The sequence below is a fragment of the Neodiprion fabricii genome, chromosome 4, assembly GCF_021155785.1.
Source record: "Neodiprion fabricii isolate iyNeoFabr1 chromosome 4, iyNeoFabr1.1, whole genome shotgun sequence".
Classification (NCBI taxonomy): Eukaryota; Metazoa; Arthropoda; class Insecta; order Hymenoptera; family Diprionidae; genus Neodiprion; species Neodiprion fabricii.
Genome location: NC_060242.1, coordinates 6,274,312 through 6,293,087, shown reverse-complemented (window position 1 = coordinate 6,293,087; position 18,776 = coordinate 6,274,312). Strand labels below are relative to the sequence as shown.

The window sequence follows — 18,776 nt, the reverse complement described above, 5'->3', positions numbered from 1 at the left end:
AAGTATGGTTACAGTCGTAGATCGCGAGATGACAAGTGATCGAAACGTTTCAGCAACTTACCGGTGCGATTATGATGAGTTGACTCGGTTTTATAGACGATTTTAAATTTCGCGTATATCTTCTGCTATTCGTCACGGGATGCATGATGAAATTTCACGAGGCTCCAAGATCATCGCAGGTTGTCTCAACTTTTCAGTTTTGTACTGAAATTTATGTACGTCCTTACCCTTTGGTATGTCATATTCGCAATCTGGACCTAGAAGATCGACATCATTTAGAAGGTAGATCGATCGTCGTTACTTTAAATTACTGACCTCGATTTTACATATATTATATAGCGTATACAGTAAAGCCCAAAAGTGGGTTCTATATCCACAATTCGAAACTTCGGTATTCCATTAAGGATTATAAATACCGTTAGATTGATTGCAAGACTCGAGTTAGACTAAAGACTGACTTGACTTCATTTCTCGAAGTTTCATAACGATTTCTAGGTGAATATATTTTGTCTCGCGGTTACAAATCAATTCGCTGTAGGATTAATTCACTAAAAATAATAGTTACATATATCTAACGTTTCATAATTGGTTACGAAGGGTGAAAAAAGAAATAAGTTACACTGAGAGAAATTTTGTTTTCTGAGAGTTTTTATACAGGACATCATAGTGGAATGAGTATCTACCGTTTTATAGTACCTAAAGTGAAAATGTTAAAATAACTACTTGTCAGTGAAATCATAGTTTTAGTTTGATAATATCTACCACATTATCCAATCATTAAAATCATAAAATGTTTGGCGTTGTTCGCGTAATTTTTTTCCATTTAAATAAAGTTTCAACGTAACTTTATCGTTGCACTAGCATCAAGTTACTCCAACAGTCATTGATAAAATCCATCACGAGTGACTATATCCCAAAAGAACAGTACAACGTGTACCTATACTGCATTTTCTGATTACAGCAAAAAAAACAAACAGATTTTCATTCTATTCTTAGCCGCAATCTATACATTTTCGTACAGTATAAAAAATTTTCTCGCGACAGTATCAATTATAATATCAAGCAGATCGGTCAATTTTTCCGTCCAACTTATTATTCGAATGCACGAGGAATACCGAGTGTATAATAACACGCCCATAGAGTAAGTATTATATAGCCGCATTCCCGCATGGCGCACGCATATATGAGTAAACGAAATATATAGTTCGGTGCAGTAAATTGGAGGGGATAGAATGCGGTCCATCGAGAGCAAGTGCATGGCAGCAGCATTGGAAGGCTGCAGGCCGGCAGGGGGAAAAGAGGGAGGGAGGGAGGGAGGATAGCAAGAGCGGATGCCGGGGTTTAGAGACTGGCGAAATTCCCATTGTACCTTTGGGGGCGGCGGAGAGGCGAAAGGGCGAAGGAGGGGTCAAGGTGGGGGCAGAGAGAAGGGGGCGGCGGGCCCCACGTGCGATTCTCGCGGTTTGTGCGCCGCGGAGGGGCGGCGAGCTCGCATTCCGATTAGCGGGTGACCCGCAACCGAGCGACAGACGTGACGTATGTGTAACGCGGAGTAGCGATGGTCGCCAAGCTGAAAATAATCGATGCATCGATTGAACGAGTTGAAAAACAAAATAATCGAACGCGAGTCGATTGAATCGGTAAAAATTAATCGATCAATCGATCCTTTCGTATTTTTTTCAAACGGTGCATTCGAAACATTTCGGTATGTAATCTTGATGGCGGAAAAGTTTTTTCGATAACCTGTAGTTTCATTCAACCTCGGGTGAAAATATTCATCCATCTTTCACTTACTGTATCAATAGGTAATTTATAGTAAGTAAGAATGTGATAATTACGTCGTTAATGGGAGTAAATATGAAAAACCGACTTTGAGGAAAAATAATCGATTATTTAGCGTTACATTAATACGTGTCTAATGGTTTTTGATGTAGGGAAGAAATGGGCCCTATACGTCAAAAATTATTCCTAACAAAACAAATTGTTTTCTTCACATTTTTTGAGAATCAAAATCCTTTTCTTAATGGGCCAATTTTACTCGTACCACGCCTACTTATCCAACATATGAAGAAAATTGGCGAAGTACGTCAGCTTTCCTTCCGACAAAGAAGGTATCCCAGGTCGATCTCTTCGATTTGATTTGTTTTTTTGTAACATGTTATAGTAGACTAAAAACTGAGCGACACGTATTTTTTTTTCTTTTTTCACCCGCCATTCAACAATTCAAGGGGGTGAAACCATCCTTCAAAGTAAGGCATGTCAAATGGCGATTTGGTAATTTTTTTCCATTTTTAACTGAGAAAATTGCATTTTTCATTTCTCGTTATGAAAAAAACTTTTTCGGTTAGATTGATTAAAAAATACTATGCAACTGCCAAATCGCCCCGTGACATGTCTTACTTTTGAGGGTTGCTTCACCCCCTTAAACTGTTTAATGGCAGATAAAAGAAAATACATGTCGCTCAGTTTTTACTCTACTATATCATATCGCAAAAAAAAATCAAATCGGAGATATCGACCTGGGATACCTTTCTCGTGAGTTTGACCGTTTCCTTTCACAATCATTACAGTGCCACTCCATGGAAGTTGGCAATTGTTCGCAAAGACGTTGGAGCGGACCGACGACTCGCGTGCGGAGCTGTGCGTATATTTCGATCGGTCATCGTTCCGCGTATTCCGCGGCTCCAGGGTCGGCCGATCATCGTGGATCGAGCTGACCGATCGATCCATCGGCCGGAGCATCTCTATTCCTCGGAATAACTGTATAAACGTTAGATACGTCGCAAGTTCGCGAACGGTTTACGCGACGCGTTACGCTGTATGCTCGGCGTAATTCAGCCCCTTTACGATGGTGAAAATTTTCGTGCACGTTTCAGGATGTGTGGAACGTAGGGTCAAGTCAAAAATGTGTCGGATCAAATGAAATCAAGTCGAATCTGATTCAAGAAGGTCTCAGTGATCCAAAAAAAAAAAAAAACAAAAACGTTGCTTAACAACGTCAAAGAAGTCGAATTATTTCATCGTTTTTTCACCCAAAAATGTCCTTCTTCCATCTGACACGATTGAGTGAACAGCTCATTTTCTTCGCTAATCGATTACCTACAAATTATCTCATACAGATTCGTTCTTGAGTTTGTCAGTTAGCAATAAAAAATCCGATGTATACAATCCTAATCACAATTTTACTCAGACTATCTGTGGATAAATCATTTTCGAATGAAATGAACTATCGTTAATGGGAATCAGATCCGCAATAGGAATTTTTCGGTCTAAAATGGTGGGACAATGATATTTTTATGATGTAGTTGAAATAATGTGGTGTTTACAGTTGAATTTCATTCTCTTAACATTTTCTCCAATTCGTTACCCGAACTTGAAAAGTTGAATTTAAGTATATTATAGCTTCAGGTGCGCTATTTAAAACTCAGTTTCATTACGTCTTGGTTTCGACACTTTTTTAACATGAGTGTACATCGGTGAAGGTGATTTTAAAATTTGACGAAAAAAAAAAAACTCTGTGATAGTTTTAATTGAAACAATAAGCTGATGTTAGTTTCACGAATTTTAGGGATCCCTCTCTTTGCGAGTAATCCTAATCTAATTGTAAAACTCATTGTTCCGCAGTTGAAGAAGCAACTCGTCCCCCATAAAAAAGCCACACGGTGTATTTAGTTTCGTAATTTCAACTCGAGTTTCCTAAGTATAAAACTAAAAAAATTCATAGTTTTCATGAGGTTCACATTCGTCCTTGTTGCGAAAATTTTCAGAATTTGTCGCTACTTCAGTAATTACTTTTTCCGTTGTTTACATAAACTTGAATTAAATTTAAAAAATTAGCGGTTTTTCACCCGCGTATTGTGTGAAATTTTACACGTCAATTGTTACTCTAAATCAACTTCAACTACTCGAGTATACATCGTATTTAATTACGCGACATCTCTGCATTGCTGGCAGACTGCTCTACGGTAATATTCATCAATGCCTTAACCTTCCGGCTAACTTGTTTTCAATCCGGAATAAAATGCTAGTTCGATTCTATACGATTGACGTGACAATGACTGGCGATGCGGCCGAATCGACCTCGCATTTTATTTCAGAATGAAAACAAGTTAGCCGGAAGGTTAAGGCATTAACGAATATTACTGTAGATGATCGTCTGTATGAGTTAATCACTCTCTCGGCACACTTATTATCATATATGTACATACCTAACAAGTTACCGAGACTCGGAGAGTTTAACGCGTGTCCACGCGTCGCGAGTCCGGTTTTCTTATCTAAACATTCCTCTGTATGGCGTGTATATAGGTCATTCGGTATGTAATATTGCAATATATCGCGAAGATGGCTTAATAAGAAATTCCCCGCAACTCCGAACGCCTAAAATATAAACGTGGGAAAGTATGCATAATAACAACAATACAGGTCTACAAAAAAATATTTTTTTTCAGCTGCATGGGATGTTTTTGGTGAATATAATGTTTTCGGGTGTCCTGAATCCAAAAATGACTTCCATTTTCCTCCGTCAGGTATACAGTATTCTTGCAAAATACGTGGTGGTTGCATAAAAAAAAAAAAATGCATAACAATAACGAAAAATGTACCATTTTATTACATTGAACCAAACGATATTTCTTATAAAATTAAACAAACAAATTTTTTGTAAAATGTGTTTAACAAATGAAACCGTAAATACGAGTTGACGAAAAAACCTGACGTGTTGAAGCTTTTTGAGTATTATTCCCGGTTTCAATGAGTGAAAATCTATAAGAAAAAGCATGAAAAATTTGTATAGTTTTCTGGTTGCAGGCCTGTGTAATTATATATTTATGCAAAAATTGTTTTAGTTATACAAATCAACGATGAGACATTTTTCTAACGGAATCTGATTTGATCTGTTCATCTATTTGCATTATAATTTTATACTTTTTCTCACATCTACGTATTATCATTTTTAACTTGAATTCAACCATAACGCCGCAGTGTTTGTTAGATAATTTATTGATTCAAGATTTCGGCGACGTTCTAATCATTAACTTTCAACCATTCAAAATAGTAGAATACAATTATTTTCTACGCGTATCGAACTGTGAATTCAATATTTTACGGAGCTTGATAAAACGTGTAAAAATTTATGTTATTATACCGTTGAGGTTAAGTTTTTTCCCCATATATATAGTTTTTTTTTTTTTTTTTTTTTTATCTCGGACCTTTGATGTAAGCCCGAACAATATATTTTGCTGATGTTTTCAACGCACATATCCTACTATGTACAAAGCCGGCAGACACCGCGACGTAAATGGAATGTTAAATTAATTTGGTGTAACGGGGCCAAGATTACGTATATCAATTCGAACAAGTTTATCTCCATGGATATTATCTCTTGATCCTCGCGCTTACAATATATATAGTCCATATAACTTAAATGTATACACAATATATTATACGAATATATTCGTGTGTGAATTGTACAATATTATACACGTGAGTTAAATTTTATGCAACGATCGTTCAATTAAACGCGAATGTATACTAAAATGAAACGTGTGAGAAAACCGTGCGGTCGAGATTTTAATTTTTACGACAATCCTTGCACTGATTGCCATTTTGAAATAATTATTTCTCTAAATAGCATAAAAACATAACCGTATTCTTCGTAGTTATAATTTAACTGAAAAATCGTGGTAATACGAAGCAATAGGCTGTAAATCTCAATACGTTCGACATGTGTCGCGATTAATTTCCTTGCGGAAAAAAAACCCTCAACTTGGGTGTGAATTTATCGAACCCTCGACTTTTTTTTAACGGGAATCCAGTATTATCCGCGAGTTTGGAGTGCGAATTCACAACCAAGTTGGGGTTTTTGCCCGTGAGGGTTCAGCATCACGTACTGTGAATGTATGCTTCAGATCTGTAGTGGCTTCTGACTGTGTTAAAAGCGATTGGGATAATAACAGTCTTGAAGAAGCTATTAAATTTCCTGCTAATGCGAGCATACATAGTTTTATTGTATACTGTAAAATTGGGTATACCGCTGCAGCTCCGGAATATTATAATAATACTGATAAGCGAATATTTTTTTACGGTGAAATGAGCAATTTTTTTCTTCCCTATCTTTAGTCACGATCAACAGACAAATCGGTTTATTCAATTTATCGCGTTTCTCGATAGGGACTCACAGACTTTTTATTCTTCGGTCCATAATTTGTTCCTTTGGCAGATGAAATGCCCCATAATTTTTGTACAACATATAGCAATAACTGTTTCTGAAAACTGTGCACAGTGTGAATTGTTATCGACAGAATTGTCCGTCGTATGTTATAGTTTAACGCGCATGCGCTAGAATCCGAGAGCAGATGTTTGTCAGGGTGACCAACCGTCACGAACGTAATTTGAAAAATTTTCACAGTTGTCGCTCGGAATTGAGTTTAACACCGAGAGATGTGAAAATTTTTGCGTTTGGTCACCCTGACAAACAACTGCTCTCTCGGATTGTAGCGCATGCGCGTTAAACAATAGCAGATGACCGAACATTCGGTCGTTAGAAATTCACACTATATATAAATAACGATGCGAACAAATGATGTCTGAAATGATTAACACTGTTTTTTAGAATATTATATCGCGTCGGGATGGATGTATGTTATACATATATACCTAACGGTGCTACAACTTGTCGGTATTATTTAATTACGTCAGGCATACGTGGACCGTGACTTATTAGTCTTCCAGAGCATGTAATATGTATGCTAGCCATTGCGATTCTCGGTGAAGCAGTCCGATGCATCCATCGACCCGGCACTTCTCGCAAAGCTAACAGTTTGAAATACATATTATATTGTGTAAGAAGGAAGCAAACTCGGTATTTTCTGGCCGATCGTAAGTTTGCGATATAAGTCGTGGGTGAAGTCGAAGACGAATCTAGCAAACACGCGAGTTGAAAAGATCGTTTGTTCACGAAGTACGAAATTTAGGTTAGGCTCGCGTAACGTCAGCTTTGCCCGCGACGGCGCATGCGCGTGACTCGAACGCGCTCGTTTCGGTTCTCCGCGCATGCGCACTCGCCGACTCACTCGATCGTTACAAAAACGGTTACCTTGCGTACGAAAAACACGCGTGGAAGAACGCGTAAGACACGCTCGCGTTGTGTAAAGGATTTCTCCAATCCGCGTTCACGCGAGGGAAGAATTTCCCGGAGTAAATTCCGTTTTTCTTAACGTACGTACACAGAGAGAGAGAGAGAGTGAGAGAAAAATCGCCGCCACGTCAATTACCAAATACATTCGAAATCCGCGTAACGAAGCGCTGAAAGGGAGCTGAGAAAATAAGAGAAAAATGAAGAACGCGATCGCGGATAAAAAAGGCCGAATCGATTATTGATGCAACATAATTGACAGGCATAAGAAACGCATGGGCACTCTTGCGCGAACCGATCTCGACACCCATAACCAATTGTCCCTACACGCTCGATTTAAACAATGAAGATGGCTAGTTATCTACGTTATACCGTTCCCTTAGTCCACAATGGCGGCTTGTTTGGCTTGTACTGTATAATCGAGTTAAACAGTTACCCGCTGCAGCAGCCGGTACGTCTTACACAATGACCATTATGATCGTTTATTTTTAACCACCGGTCAACGTTAACTCAACATCCGCAAACTGACGTATACATCTGTATTATATTGTACGTGTACAGCTGTATACACACGAGGCGGGCGTAAATATACAGCTACTCGACGACTACTTAAACATCCGTAGCAAAACTGTGCAAATTCCATTCAGTTTCACGATTACTGCAGGCACGTGGCTTTCACGCTCGCGCGCTACTAAAATCATCGTCATCGTGTAAACCAGGACGGCTTTATTTGTATTCCGAAGTATATATGTATACATGTAACACAATAAGGCACATAACGCGTTTCGCGCTCTTTTTGTCCAATGAACCTGCACTTTTTAACATCGACGCGGTTCTTTTGCTTTTTATTATTAATGTAACATACCATTTTATATCGTACACCTCTACTACACATTTTTTACACAATGGAGGTGTACTTTGAAACCGTAATTATTTTTTTTCTTATCAATTCTCACATCGCGAAATCCATATTACATATTATATTTACTTTTCTCTGATTTGTATCTGGCTTATTTTTTCTTTTTTTTTTTTTTTGTTTGTCAACAGATAGGAATATTATTCGAATCGGAAAGAAAAACAAAATCCATCACCGTAATCAACTGTTTCGTGCGATTACAATTGTAGATGTTACATTGTCCGACAATTGAATCAGTTGACTACTGTAAAATATACCCTTCGTCGAATGAAGAAAATGGAATTAGAAGCGAGATTTTCCCATTTGTACGATGTATTTGAACAATTCGTTTGGTTTTTTCTTTTTTTTTTTTTTTTTTCTTTTTTGTTTTTACTCCGCAGATTCGAACTTGTTCACATGTAGTAGCTGCACGCGTGCAAACGTGAGCTAGCTCTTGATTTTCTTTTATACTTCTTTCATTCGTAGCTTATGCCTGTACTACGTAGTATATTATGTATAACGTATAACAAGAGTGCCGACATGCCAATTGAGTGATTCATATCAGCATCAACCCCGATGATCGTTGAAAATGTATGTACGTACCTATACATACATATTAACATTATACAAATATAACGTTACATAAGGCGAAGAGTTCCCGCAGCCATCAGCGGATATACCCATACAGCGGCAGTATACACGGTGTAATATATCAAAAAGAGAAGGTAAATACATCTCACACATATACGTATGTGCGCATGTGTGTGTGGGTGTATTTGTGCTATGGACGCGTGTATATTATACGAGCGTAAAACCGAACGCGCGGCTATTAACCCGGCAAAAAGTTGAGCGATACGAGTCATTGGGTTACAAACGTACCGACTGTAAAGTCCTCTGTTCGTGTGTGTGTATACGAATTGTACATGTATATGTTACGCACGTACACGTACGTTATACCGGTTCACGTCCCGATTGCATGTTGTATAAAGCAAATTGTCACCGTTCCGATTACAAATTGTAAAACGATTAGGTTTAATATTATATTAACGCACTGGGCTTGTAATTATAGAATAATTTGTATCTCATGATAACGTGCAATACGATACTGATTCACTGCGGTGTGGTTGCTGTGACGGGGTATTTTAAAGGAGATTCCGGTTGAAAGCGGTTGCGTAGCCTTGGAGATTATGATATTTTTGTGCCAAAAATTTCGGTGAAGTTAACGTAAAGAAATTGTTATTTTGTGAATTTTTTTTTAGCCATTTCAAAGAAGTTTAATTTGAAAGTTATGTAATTACGAGTATGTTTTGCTTTGCTGTGGTCAAAACGTGATTCGAAAATTGGAAAATACGAAGACTGTACAAAGAGGTTGCGTTGTAGGTTGATTGGATAAAATAAACCAAAACGAATAAACTTATACGCCGAATTGGAGCAGGGTTGAAGCTCCGAATTTGCAAAAGTTTAGAGAGCTCCTAATTCCGAATTATTTGGTCGTGGAACTTGAAGTAAAGAAATTAAACTTTTGTTTGAGCAAAGTTCCGATAGAGCGAAATTCCAAAAAATAAAGTTTTTTTAAAAAAAAACCAGAATTCCAAACTTAAAAATATGGAAAATCCAAAACAAAAAAAGCTCAAACTGGTGAAATTTCTTCAAACCATAAATTCCCAGAATTCAAAGTCCTCGATCGTGCAGAATTTCGATGTTTCAGATTGTTGAGATCTTCTCAATTTCGAAACTTTGAGCGTCGGCATTCGGACGATCCGAAACTTTGACGCGTTTCTCCGAAGTTTGATTTCGGAATTTGGCGCTCCCGGAACTCTTCAAATTCGGAATTTCAACCGCGTCCCGGAAAATTGTTACAGTAACTCAAAAATCGTTTCAAGTTCAAATTATCTTTTCCTTTCGTTTCCAATCATCCTCTGCAACGCGTAAATATTTTTAAATTCAAAATTTATTCTTTATCGACCAATCGCTGTATGAATTTTTTTTTCTTTTTTTTCTTCTTTGTAACACGCGACGTACAGCGGTTCGCATTACAACGCAAGCTCAAGGCTTTTAAATCCCAACGAACGTGATGCACACGATTATACACCGTCGTCGTTTTCCTCCTTTTTCTCCGTCCCTTCTCTTCCCTTCCTCGTTTTTCCAACACACCCGTACACCCATCCCATCCATACGCGTATACGCAGACATAGACGCCTGCAATATCTACCGATTGTGAGATCGAGCCGCGACAGCAGATCTCGCTGCAGCAGCTCCGGCAGACTTTACGATCATTGCCGGGTATGGGTGATACATACGTGGCGGTACGGATAATACGCGTTGCCTACGTCGGTGATTTTTTTGTTAACAGTAAAGTATTAACACCTGTTCGCGGCCCTGCCCACTCGCCTCGGGCTTTATACACGCGCATTGCCTCCTCGTGTCGTCGATACACGCGTGTACGTGTAACGTACGTGCGCACAATAATCTGCTGCCCACAGTTCTCCGACCAAAATCATCCGCTCGGCATGCTGCAGAGACGGTGGATCTGCACCGCGTTCGTAAGGTGTGCTATATTATGTACAGAATCACCGAGACTTATGGTAATTTTTTCAGGAGCGTCAAACTCGCGCGTGTTTCAGACACGACGATCGGTATCCGCCTCGTCATACGATCGTAACCGATACCTCGCTGAATATGAAATTAGAAAATTTGTATTTCGTTTGAGGCTAACTGTACCTCCTTGATGTACCCGGCACTAAATTAGAACTCTCTTTTTCTTTTTCCTTCTATCTATTCTCACCCCGTGGGATAGAAAGAGAGAGAGAGAGAGAGACGCGTGGGATTATATTTGCAGAGATCGAGGAGCTCGTTGGTCAAATATCGATACGTTTTGTTAACTTTATCACTGGATGTAGTTTAGGGTGAGCCGAAAAAAAAAATAAATAAAAAAATAACCTATGGAATCTGTGGTGTTGAAAGGACCTGTTTACCGAGAAAAAAATTCTCACGTTTGGTAAAATTCTTAGCTCAATTTTAAAAGGTTTCGCTGGCCATTTGAAATTTCCCATTTAAATAACGCGCGAGACAAATTTTTTTCATTCAAAATATGTACAAAAATGAACAAATGCTGGAACTATTAGCAAACGCTTAAATACATTGATCCTTCGTTTCAAAGTACTTTTCAAAATTGCTGAAGGTCTGATTGATTCGTTCGATTTCGTTTCACGATGGCTCATTTTCTTGAGAAAACTGTTCTCTACAAGTTGACTGCTATACTTTTTTTTTGTATATCTGTTGGAATCGTAAAGTGTTTAATTTTACTAAACATTTGCATCTGCATTGATTACATGATCAACAAATGGCAATATCAAATTGACCATTGATCGAAAAGAAATTCCGTTTCACTGCGTTTGTAGAAAATAGTTCTACGAATAAAATGATCGATTGTAGAGGAAAAACTTGAGGCATTTACTAGATTCTTTAACAATTTTGATGAGAAATTTTTAATGAAATAATAAGACTTTCCTTATAATTTCGTTGCCTTACATTTTTGTAGGTATATTTAGAGAGATCCTCGTAGCTTAATAATACAACAATGTGAAAATTAGTCGACGTACGACCATCTGGTAATAAAATTAATCAAACACATCGATTTTCGACAAACAGCAATCTCTTCAAAGTAGATATATTTATATATTCCATAATCGCGATACAAAAATCCCCACGATATTTACTTTGCAAATTTACCGATAATTATTAATACGCAGGTAAAAAGTAACACCATAAGCTTTCATAATTGCGCATGCACGGAGTGCAGCATATGTTTGTATTAATTGCAAGCTGATTGCGCAGTTAGTCTGACGCACGATATGGGAGAATCGACACGTGGACGTTACATAAACATAGAATCGCGTACGTACATGTAGATAATATGTGTTGAATTAACCGAACGTAAACGGTGATCGAACCTTCTGCCGGTTACCGGTTCTCCGGTGGGACAAAAAATTAACAACGTGGTTGCAGATAAATGATGTATGTACGGTATATGTGTAATGTAAGCACGGTGTTAAACACAATGACGAAAGCTAGCGAGATTTTTTTTTATTTTTTTATTTTATTTTATTTTTTTTATTCTAGTTCAAACAATTTCGAATTGAATGTTTCATGAAATGTTTGTGTTATGATATTAATTAAACGGAACTAAACAAATGAAAATTAACGTTGAAGGGTTTCAATCCTTACAGTTTGCTCCGAAAGTACAAGATTTTTTTGGGAGGGAGGAAATTTTACTCTTATTACCTGTCAGCGGTTAACCCTATGAATTAGACGTTATTGTGCCGAGTCATCTTTTGTAACAAGATATTATTCTACGGTTTTCAGGGTCGCTGGTTACGAATTTGAAATTAGATTTTGGAAATTCGAGATCGAATAAAATTTCATACAACAGTGATTAAATTACTCTTCCCGTGTGATAATTCTGAATTGATTGACAGAAAACTGAGAAAAATTTCATTTGTTACAGTTGCCAGAAAGACTAAACAAAATTGGTATCTCTCCAACAATCAAGGTCTTGAAGATTGTTGCGGGATTGCGAGAAACGTAGTATAATCGATAAATGTTTAACAAATTTCTAGCGAATCCTGTTCCTGATCACAGTTATAGAAAGTCAATTTTCATTCCGTACAGTCTTACAAGAATATTTTTCGTATTTTGTACAATATTTGGTACAAGCACAGGCATAAATTTTTCACCACGCATTTTCCTCACTTATTATCAATTATCGCGCCGGTACAACAAACGTTTCCACGATAGACAAAGCGCAGTGCGTATACGGCGTTCAACGTGTGTGTTTATAATACGGTGTAAGGTGCATATTAAGCCGGTGCACTGCCCCGTTTACGGTACAGCAGACACGACGACGTTGCAGGGTATTTAAGGAACTGGAGGTAAAGTGCATCATCAGGTTTGTCTGGCCGCAGTCTCGGTGCCGCAGACGATTCCTCCGGATGGCAGGCGTGACTCGTGTATTAAATTTGTCGACAATCATGGACGGGGGAATATTTATCTCGGGTCGTATTAGAAAATAAAATATTTCTACAACCGTATTAAGAACGATTAACTACTTTAGCTTTATACGTTTAACGCGATGCGGTATTAAATCTGCAATTCTATCCGTAATTGTATAATTTCTCCTACCCAGAGACCGGGTACCGCACAAACAAGCGTGTCGTATTAATGTACCCAACTCTGATTAGAATCTCAAGATGTTAATAACGCGAGGCAAAGAGCCCCGTCAATTTAACGCAGATCGCGATTCGAGATACGCCGAATTCCCTCACGCGGCATAATGTCCTCCCACTTAAACGCTACCATAATTCAAACGAGCATAATCGCGCAACGGTCCTCCGAGTATAGGTACTTTTAGATTTACCAGATACTCGTGCCGAAACAAAAAAAAAAAAAAAAAACAAAAACAAAATGGAAACGAACAGATCGGAATTCTATACATTTCAAACAGAATTATCGACCAACATTGAAAATCGATCCTGCAGATTCTTAAAATTAGGACGAGTGGAGAAATTCACTGATTTTCAGGTACGATCGGTAAAAGAAATGGGAAGAAACGGTTCAATAAATTGACTGTGACACTACAGAGTACGTGTATAGTAGGTAATAACTAAAGGACTATGGATCCCTACGTAACGTACTGTACATCTTTTTTATTCCTGCAATTGCGAAATGAATTATTCGATCGCGGGGTCTCATTTCCGGATGCCACAAATTGCCGGTTACGTTTAGGTATACCTGACATGGGCCTCTATAAAAGCAGCTATTTCCTGTCTTCGCAAAGATATTGCGGGTATAGGTGGAGAACTCTGTGTGTACATACAACCGTATACCATTTATTATTGCTATAGGTATTATTATTATTATTGTTTTTGTTATTATTATTGTTTTTGTTGTTGTTGTTGTTGTATCGTTTGCGTGTAACGTATGCCTTGGTAACTATAAGATTCATACGATTTAACAAGTTTATTGCGTGTGTTATACTCTGTATACCTACCTACGCACTGTGTTATTTATCTGACGCATGTAGGTACATACACATGTATTACTCGACAATTTTCAATTCCCCTACAATTTTGAACGAATTACAAATCGCTGGGGGTTTAACGTGTCAATTTATAATTGATAGATTTCTTCCTTTCCTTTTCTCAAAGTTCAAGTGAAAAAAGAAGGTCAAAATTTACCGGCAAATCAAAACAGAGAATTTTCAAATCTTTCTGAAAAATTTTTACGCTATAGTTTATAATTTACATGTTTGGTAACGTTTTTTGTTTTTTTCTTCTTTTACTACATTCGACTAGTGCTTGATCATTAGTAGACGTTTTTATAAGCTACAAACACGAATTTTGACTCTGGGTTCTAGATGTGAAATTTTGATTTCTTCCACGTAACTAATAGAAGAAAAAATACTTGCTGTGTATGCTATCAACCAAAAACTTCAAGACTTGTTTATCAACGTAACAAAGACAAAAGCAAACGTTACAAGTAATATACGAAGATTTTGGTTATTATTTGATGTATAAAATCGACATTCGTTCGTTGAGATACAAACTGAAAAAAAAAAAAAATTATTCGTCGACCTGTGTTGCATACTTGCAAATTTCAAAGACCAATTCGAAAAACCCCGGTGTACAGGATAATTGTAATATTAAGTTAGAGATAGACAGACGGATGCAAGGTACCAAATCCTAATTACAGTTTATACGGTTGTTGTTTTTTTTTTTTTTCTATTCTTATCATCCTTACCACACTTAACGATTTCCGTGCATCTAGCGATTCGCACGTCCGTCGTTTTACCCGCGACAAGAACGAGAGGGGGCAATATAGGAGCAATTAGGAAAAGGCTGCGCGTCCAACGCGATCGCGGTAGCGTGCCGCAACAATTATTTCCGTGAAGGAGTGTAAACTTACATTGCATCCCACCGCCCGGTGCACGGGCATGCCTATAATACGCCCCGAGTAGTAATCCACTGTAAAGGCAAGACCGTTCGGTGATGGCTGGCTCGCGTTGCGTTGCGTCGCGTTGCGTCGCGTCGCGTCGCGTAAGACGTAACGGTAAACGCGTGTAACGCCGGAGTGCGTGCGTGCGCATTCGAGCCCGCGAGTGGCCGGGAGTCACGTGACCGTCTCGAGAGAGAACCGGCACGAGCAATCAAATCATTTATTTTCCCATCGTCAGCCGGACCCGGCGCGGAAACGCTGCCAGACTGCTAGACTGGCCATCATCGTCGCGGTCGCCATCGCGAAGTCCCCGGATATCTTCGATCGCTGTTCGCCGTTCGGGGGGAACCCGAGCACACCATCGATTAATCGGCACGTACCGCAAAGCGACCTTGGCTACGCCAAAGTCCACCGTTAAATCAACCAAAACTAACGAGCTATCAACCCTGGTCCTGATGTAGGTACTCTCGTACCGGCACCGATGATCAATCGTCTTCGGTAACACAGCTGGACTTGGAAAATTAACGGCAAAATCTGAAATCGGTTAGTTTTTATGATGGCTGAGTGACTGACCGGCGGTGAGGAGATTCGGTCATGTTGTAGATTCTTAGTAAAAAACGCCGCTTTTTCTCATTCGGTTACGAAAATCGGCAACTCTAACGACATATCTGTAATTGTGTTGTGGTTGCTTCGTGATCGGTAAAAAGTCTCGTTCGCTGTTACAATTATGTTACGATAAATGCGACTGTAATTTCAACGGAAAAACGATAATCGGCAATTTGAAACCGTCGATCGGTAATTGTATTGCGCCTAATGTCATGATTGATATGTATTATTATTAAAGATTCTTATTTGACGAAAAACGCTACTATTTCAATCGTGAAGTAAAAACTGCTAACGACTAGAATCGATTGGTAATTATATTATATATTTTTATTCAGAATCTGTAAATGATGTCATTCACGATTGGAATTATGCTTTGAACGATTCAACTATTTCAACCGTGAAATGAGAATCGTTAACGCGAAGGATCTATCGGTAAATACGAGTATATTATGCTTATCTAGTGCTTGGTGAATATTGTCATTCACGATTGTTATTATTCTATAAAAACGCAATTATTTTAACCGCGAAACGCAAATCATCAACGAGAAGAATCCGTAATATTATTGAAGTTATTTCACGATCGGTAAATTTTATTATTCATCATTGTACACGTAATTACTTGATGAAGAACGAATTTATTTCGACGTAACATCTAAAATCGGTAGTAAACGGTATCGATTGGTAATTCTATTGTAACTATTTTATGATCGATGAACGTCGTCATGCACGATTATAACTGTATTTTGTGAAAAACAGAGTTCTTTAAACCGATGAATGAAAATCGGTAACATGAATGAAGATTCAAGTCTGATGAAACTTGATCGGTTCAGTTTACAATTAGGAAGCCCTATTTTCCGTCCGCTGTTCAGTAAAACCTTTACCAGGCAATTCGAATCGTTTATATCGTTGCAGCAAAGATCTCATTTTGAATTATTACAAAATTCGAAAAAACGGCTTTTTTGAAAAACTCCCCTCAATTCCATCGTAGATTGTTCGGGTCTCAAAAACTTGCGCATCATATTACAATATTACCCATTTAGTTTCCTCGTATATAACGTGAATAATTACCATCCTTGTTTTATTATCCCAGCGAAAAACTGCGTTACATTCACGCGAGATGAATAATGCGACAAAGAGATTTTTACGATCACGATCTCGGCAGACATCGAGTCTCGTATTTACACACTCGACAAATTCGTGACGCTTACTTTGTCCAAAAGGTAAAAAAGTTCCTCAGTTTTCGTTCATTCTGATATTCGTTCCCACGCACGGGGACCAGTTAGCAAGTTGATTTATGATGTTTCCTTTTTTTCTCCTTCTCGCACAGCGTCATATTGATTAGACCAAAATAACAATTCGAATAAAAACTCAATCATGTATACCTACGGCTCGTCAGATGTAACGCAGTGTATGGATCAATTAACCGTTAAATGGGAAGAAAGTGTACTTATTAATGAAAAAAATTAAAAAAGAATCGTTACGGTGGAGTCATTCAATTGCTTCTCCACCAACGCTCGGCACCATGGATATGGAATTCTCACGCACATCATCACCGAGGGCGCGGCTCAAATCCAATTTGAATATCCTCGTGTCGGTGAGATCTTCGGGTCATCTCAGAACTTTGCATCCGTATAAATGATGACACGTGTGAATAATTGATCAGTCTAAATAAATAATTGGCAGTAAGGATAGGAATTTCAACCAGTCGAAAGATTGGAGAGAAGGGTCAACGATCCGATCGTTCCACGTGTAGGATTTTGATTGAAAAAAACGATGAAAATGTGTTGCTTCGTGTAATCGCCTTTTTTTTGGTGATTTCAGTGATGAAATGATTCGGTACCATCGAATGAAACACTTGAGAAAACCAACGAACAGAACTTAGGAAACGCATCAGAAGTCTCGTTCAGAGGATCAATCAGAGTTTCCTAATCATCAGTCCGTACCGATGATGGCTGGAACGTAAAAGTGAAACATTTTCACGATGAGAAGTTGGTCATATTTCAATTGCAATAACTTCCCGCACCGGAAGTTATGAGAACGGTATCCGTTCACTTCGATAGAAAAAGTACATTGAACCGTAGTCAAGGTTTCCAGCAAGATGATCGGTTAATTTGTATAAGAATTCGATTGGCATGAGAAAATAGGTGAGATGACGGGGGTAACAAGCGTGGGACGACGAAGGATGGATCGAGCCCGGTTTCACACGTTAATGATAAAACTGATCTCTAAGTGATAACAGTAGAAATGCCGTTAATCGTGTCAGCCGGTCGTCGGCGTTCGCGTTGACGAAGGGACGTGGAAACGTGGGTTGTTGGACATTACGGTAATCCGTTGCGCCGGAGAAGAACAAGTAAAGCTGGATCGCCGTCACCTTGGTACCCACAACGCGGAGTAAAAGGGTGCTTGCGGTGCATCAACGACGCAGGGAAGCTCCGGAACGCTGGCCGTGACGTAACGGAGCGCAGCCGAGTGCCGTAAATATTTGATCATCCCGGTGCAGAGGTGCGTCTGGCTCTCGAGCTAATGGGTGAAGCGCATTATCCGAAAGCCGACGAAGAGGTCGAGGCGGTCCCTCGTGTCCCCTTCCCCATTCTTAACTGTAAAGTGTAAAGTGGCTCTAGTCTTCCAGTCCTTCGAGTCTCTCCACCTTCCCGTCTCCTATCACACAGCTCCGCCGGTTCTTCAGCGCCCTTCCTATACCTCTTAGACGTCTTCCGACGACCGGAGACCATCGAACGGAAACAATCGGTCAACTTGCGTGTGTTCTCCATGGACAGTGGACTCGAGGCATAATCCCCCGTCGATATTTGCTCGTAAGAATATTATTATACCAGCGTCTCTTGTACGGGTACGCACGTGGGAAAAAAGAATACCTCTGCCGGTCTAATCGTTACAGCTACAGCTGTGTTGTACCCCTAGCCGACGATGATGATGATGATGATGATGGTGAACAGTATGTGCAGCTGTACCTGTACGCCGCTTTTGTTGGGTAACGGTTTTGTGTGCGAGGACAAAAAAATAGAGAGACAAGAGTCGAGGTGGTGAAATAAGAGATAAAAGGTAACGACAATCGAATGATTTTGCAAAGCTACCAATCCCGCCGTCGAAGGTGGTCGCGTACAACGACGTTGCGTCACCTGCAGCACATAC

General features: G+C 39.0%; 1 protein-coding gene across 4 annotated transcripts in view; it reads left to right on the top strand.

Annotated features, from left to right (window-relative positions):
• Window positions 1–18,776, top strand: part of LOC124181313 — a 40,203-nt gene that overhangs the window by 1,642 nt on the left and 19,785 nt on the right. The gene's annotated exons all lie outside the window — the stretch shown is intronic.